This window comes from Dermacentor variabilis, chromosome 4, assembly GCF_050947875.1.
Source record: "Dermacentor variabilis isolate Ectoservices chromosome 4, ASM5094787v1, whole genome shotgun sequence".
In the NCBI taxonomy this organism is placed as follows: domain Eukaryota; kingdom Metazoa; phylum Arthropoda; class Arachnida; order Ixodida; family Ixodidae; genus Dermacentor; species Dermacentor variabilis.
The window spans coordinates 34,646,529-34,652,528 of NC_134571.1; positions in this window are offsets into that span (position 1 = coordinate 34,646,529).

Sequence of the window (6,000 nt, forward strand, 5' to 3'; positions counted from 1 at the left end):
GCCCGTACAAACTGCCTGGCGTGTGCACTTAAGTAACACTCTGCAGGGAGAGTACCTACGCTCCGACCGGCTAAACTAAGTTCTAGAAACGGCGCTGTCGATGAATTTTTTATATGTGACTGTCCACTCACCAAGCGAGAGGTTATTTTCACTTCGAATTGCATTCATCCAATGGCACCAAATCAAGTATTGGGGGCGAGCTCCACCACTTGAAAAGCTGGCGCCACCATCGGCGTGACGTGGCATGAGGGATCACGTGGGCACAGCGGCCGCGTCGGTTGCTTCGGAAGCGCCGAAGCGAACTGAAAACCAAAGACTGAAGTCCCACCTGCGCTGCGGTTCTGATTAAGTAGTGAGATTTTCGCGCCTTGGGTATCTGCTTGACACCATTTGAAAGTAGGTAGTGGCTGCTTTTGGAGGCATGCAGCATGCTAGGCTACTGCTCGATGCCGCAGTGCGGGACGTACGCAACGGAGCCTGGTGTCAGCCTTATTCATACGTAGTCGCAGGACAAGAAGCGGCGTGCAGCTTGGCTCGCGAAACTTAGAACAGGCAAACAGCCATCGGCTACAACTCGGGTATGCAGCGAGCACAGACGCGAGGAAGATTTCTGCTACGGTGTCGGGACGGCGATGTTCGGTGAGTATCAGAAAACGCGCACTGAGACGCTCGCCCGTGCCCACTGCCCGGCTAATGTCATGACGCTTTATTTGGTCTATGAACTTGTTGATGGTAGATTCTGGCAAGTTCACTGGAATGGAAAGGGAGCCGCAAGAAGCACATTAAAAAAAGGCATGGCACATGATCATGTTTGTGTTATGAATTAATGTACTGGATTACGAAAAAGAAGCAGCGGGAAATCCCACGCTCAGAAGACCGATAAAGATGCAGTGCGACGCATCTTGAGAAATAATATTGAAAACGTACAAGAATTTAGAAGAAATAAAGAAAAGTTTGAATCGTCGCGGCGGGCACATCACAGTAGTCGTAGGCGTTGAAGTCTCTATGACGAAATTATTTTTTAACACATCTAATATCGTCTGCGCAACAATGGTTGCTTGTGTACTGTCAAGTGCTCATATTCTGCGCCCTAAAGCTCACGGTACGGTGCGAAAATACGCTCGCAGCGAAAGCTAAACATTGTGCGCGGGCATGCATGCAGACGCGCAGTCGGTCGCTGCGAATACATCCGACCGCTGATTTGAGGCTTCATTCTGTTGTGCTCCATTCATTTATACAGGCAACCCACTATAAGAACATGTTTCACATAGTTTGCTCTCAGCGTTTGCCTACCTTTCACGCAAGAAGCCGGTTCGGGAGGCTCCATCGCGGCGACCACGCGCTGTGGCGTTGTCTACATATTCGGTAGAGAGAGCGTCTGTAAACGATTCTGTGCTTCCAGTTAGCCCAATATTATCTTTTTGACAGTAAAGATTTTCCCTCGTTTTGAGAGTACTTACAGAAATCTTCGGGAGTGCTGCCGCGTGGTGTTTTTATTGAGCGCCGTAAGCCAAACCTACGAGAAGCGCGCCGCGTGATCCCTCATACTACGCAAGGGAGGCGCTTCCGACAGATGGCGACTCCGTAAGTCCTCGCCCCCAATAGAGAATGACGTGTAGTATATTATAGATAACTGGCAAGCTCACACTTTCTGCTATATGGTATAGACAAAACATCCAGTTCTTTTCAAAAGAGAAAGAGAGAGGGAGATAAGGAAGGCAGGGATGTTAACCAGTCAAGAATCTGTTTGGCTACCATACGCTGAGGGAAGGGAGAAGGGGAAGAGAGAGAGAGAAGGGAGAGAGAGAGGATATAGAGACGTGCACAGACATTGAGTCATGTCCGCTCGTGCAAACCAGATGTTCTGAGAAAGCACAAAAGTGCCTTCACTGCCTTCTGAACCGATGATCGGTGGGGACGGTGCTCTAGTACTGTCTGTTCGCTCAGAGGACGATCATCTAATTTCCTCCATGTGTTGAATAAGGATTGTCTTTGTGCTTGAAATTGAGGACAGTGGCACAATAAGTGAGCAACGTTCTCCTCGCATCCGCAAACATCACATACAGGACTCTCAGCCATTCCAATTAGTGCTGAGTAAGATTTCGCGAAGGCAACTCCCAGCCACAACCGACAAAGTAGAGACGCTTCGCGTCAAACGTCTTCACATTGTCTGCAAGGTACCGCCATACTTATTTAACTAAATGCCAACCACCGTCATACACCCTAACTTTGTGAAGAATCAGGCAGTTACTTTCTTTCTGTAGTTACGTCATCAAACAACCTCATTACGCAACGAATGTTTTGCTCACTTCATGTATCATATCTTGGTCATGAAAGACTCTTACCTCCCCACCATAATGCGCCATTCCGGGGATTGGTTTGCTCATTCCTGCTGTCAACGAGACACTACTACTAGGTCCGCCATCGCTATTGACGCCCACGCCATTAACTCCGCTCTCTTTCCTATTGCATGCCCCGTCATGCTTCCATTTATGCACGTAATTAACGAGCTCATCAGTTAGGCGTCGCAATGGAGCCTGACGCCTTCGAACACTTCTCAGGCAGTTATTCGAATGCGGGTGCTCCGAAGTTCGATCCGTAACGCCATTCTTTAAACACCTCGCAAGCGCAATATCGTGCGCAGAACGTGCAACTATATAGGCGCAGGAAGAAGTGGACGTTCGTACTCTTGAGGGCGTTAGCAATGACACGCGAATCCAATGCTGCAAACTTTGGTTAAATATACCCTCGCATACTCGTGGAACAATATGGAACTCAAGGGATCTGGAAAAATGTTTAGTTTTTAGCTTTTGAAGGACGCATTCGACGTTGTAGACTGGGCTGGTGTCCTCATGTCTGTAGTGGATCCGTGTGGCCTTGCCGCTTAATAACTGTCGGAGTTGCAAGCAGCGACAGCTGCAAAGAAAATCTAGCGAGAAGATATACCGCTTGAATTTCTCAACATAGCGGAAAACAGCGGTCGGAATCGTATCGCACTCGACCATCCTGTATGTGTTCGCGGGACTGGTGGCACAACTTTGTTTTCGTACACCCTAACGGGGGGGGGGGGGGTAACTAATGCGATGTTCCTTAATGTAAAGCTGTCCTTCGAAGCAGAACCCCCAATTGATCATCGCCTGGAGAGAGTGAGAGACAGAGAGAGAGAGAGGAAAGGCAGGGAGGTCAACCAGATGAGCGTCCGGTTTGCTACCCTACACTGGGGGAAGGGAAAGGGGGAGCAGGAAGGGGAAATCGAGATAGAGGGAACACTGTGCGCACGGAGCAAAGGGCCTGGAAATCAAGTCCAAGCAAGTGCTCCGCCGATACGTTAAGCTGCCGTCATTCTGCTGTCTGAAGGTAATCTTAGTGCTTCTCCATAGCTGGTGATGCACGTTGAAGTCACCAGTGAAGACCAAGGAGCCGGTGGGCGTCAGCAGAACGTTGCAATGCGTGGCAGTATATTGTTAAGCTAAACCCCAGCCTTTCTGACTTCAGTGCGAATAGAATCATGCGGGGGAGCCATGATGCTTACTCAAGAGTTGCAAGTACTAAATTTAGAGCATCCAGCACTTGCATTGTACTTTGCGCTGATGGAGTGTGCAGGTTATTCAAGAGCATTCGAAAAGTATTCATCAGAGATTGGAGCATCATAACCATTTGCCGGTCTTCTTCGGGAAATTTACCAGGAACCGGAGCTGTGCACTCTACAGCAGTGAGCAGCTGTATCACTTGACGTAGCTCCCGCTCCGGCTCTGGCATCGGCTGCGACTTCGGTTGTGACTTTCACTGTTGTTCTCTTTGGCCGTTGCTTTAGTAGTGCGGACCACGTTGTATTGTTCTCCGCCATGACCTTGTCACATTTAGATTGAATTGCGCCAGGCCTAGGGGGCAGAGGAGGAGGTGTTGTCGGATGGGGCGTACTCTTCACAGAGGCATCAGCGTTCTTTGAAGACCGACGGCGTCGGGAGCGTCGCTTTATAACGGCCGCAACAGCTTCCCGACGAGACAAATGGTCTGTCGCCATCTGCTTCAAGATCGCCTTTTCCTTCTTCATTTTAGGGCACTCCTTCGAGGAAGCCTTCGAGTAAGGTAACTGGTGCATTTGAGAACCGTGGCTGCACGAGAATCTGCAGCGTGGGGCTCACTGTAGCCCGATCAAACTCTCGTGTTTTCGCACACGGCACTCACATGTCCCAGCCTCATAGAATTGCGGCATTGCAGTGGCCTTGGGATGAATGGTCGCACAAGGTGTGTGAAGTGGCCCACTTTCACGTGCGAAGGGAGAGTCTCGCCCTTGAAAATAATTTTCACACAGCGGGATGTACAGCCTACACATTTTTACGTGTGTTGACTCTAACGTCTGTTACCTGATTTGGCGCCACCGCTTAAGCTGCACCGACACATACTGTCTGTTGAGTCGCCTCAGGTTGTCGGTAGTGAGTTCTGGTGCAAATAGAATCGTACTGACTGCGGTATCCTGAGTTGGTCCTACCGCTGCCGTGCTCGAAGACATGGATACCCTGTGGTGTGTCTTCGTTTCGGCTTGCGGCTCCGCGCAGGCTCGAAGGCGTCATCGGACAAGTCATCACTGCTGAGCGAGTAGACATTGGTGTCATCGCCGTCAGTGTCGCTCTGGAGGCCGGACCGCTTCCTAGATGCAACCGCTGCTGAAGTCGCCATTTCCGGCAGAGGCACGGGGACGTCAACTTGCATACGCGCCACGAACCATGCCGGCTCTCCAAAGATGTACGCAGAACTAAGGAGAAAACAGCTGAGTCAGAGAAATAGCGTCCTGGTATGGTATGGTATGGAATGGTACGGTATTCCTTATGCGATGGCGCACACCCACTGTGTGGAATTGGCCAAGATTTGGATGAAATTAGGCACTCTTTATTAAATACTAAAATTGGTAAAGCTAACTGGAGGAAATGAACAAAAATAAGATGTTTAAGCATTCAAGACAATCTCTTTGTAGCAATTATAAATTCCTCCACGGTTGAGCAAATATCCCTGTGGCACTTTCCAAGAGAGAAGGCTCCTAGAGAAAGGATATGTAGAATTGAAAAGCTTAAACCAAGCTGTGTAAATCTTGATTCTAGAATATTTTTCCTTAAAGAAGTAAAACGGCGGCAGAATATGAAAAAATGATATATTGTTTCATCTTCTCCACAGACTGGGCACAGAGGGGAGGGCACCAGACCAGCCCTGTGGCGATAGAAGTTTAATTTTGGTATTCGACAACGTAATCGGGTAAAGATGACCTCAGTTTTTCTGGTGTGAAAGAAATTTTTGGGCCAAGAGAATAGGAGGTGTCGATATTCTGAAAAATTTGCCACAGCTGGGTTCAAAAAGTCTTGAATAATTGTGTATCTCCTGAATCTAGTAGTCGTTAGGTAAACTACTGTAGGAAGTAATGGTAATACAGGGCCACTGAGGGCCGCTCTCGCGAGACTGTCAGCCATTTCGTTCATGACTAATCCTTTATGTCCAGGCACCCAAAGCAATCCAATTAAATTTATGTGGGCAGGCACTAGAAAATGAAATGTACGTAAAAGGTTAGTGACACCATTTGCTGTGAGCGAGGAACATAAGGATAAAGAATATGTTATTATTACTACTGCCGATCTTGACGAATTTAGTTTGCGTAAGGCTAGAACTACCGCTAAAAATTCAGCAAAAGATACGGAAAAGAAGTCCGGAATCCTGATTGTAAATGACCAGTCTAGAGCAGGAGAGAAAATGCCAATTCCAGATTTTTCTTCACCCTGTGAGGCGTCTGTCGCAATGATCGTACTTATAGATAAACTCAATAAATGGTCCTGTAATAAGCCGTTTATTATATTCTGAGAGAGAAGTTTTGCATTATTTGGGTAGATGTCATCATATACAATTTGTAGGTTCTCTCGCACATCACAAATAGTCGGTATCTCCCAGAGACGTACAATTAAGGGATTGATCAATGTTTGTAGGAAGACCACCTGTGGTGTATGAAAACGATGC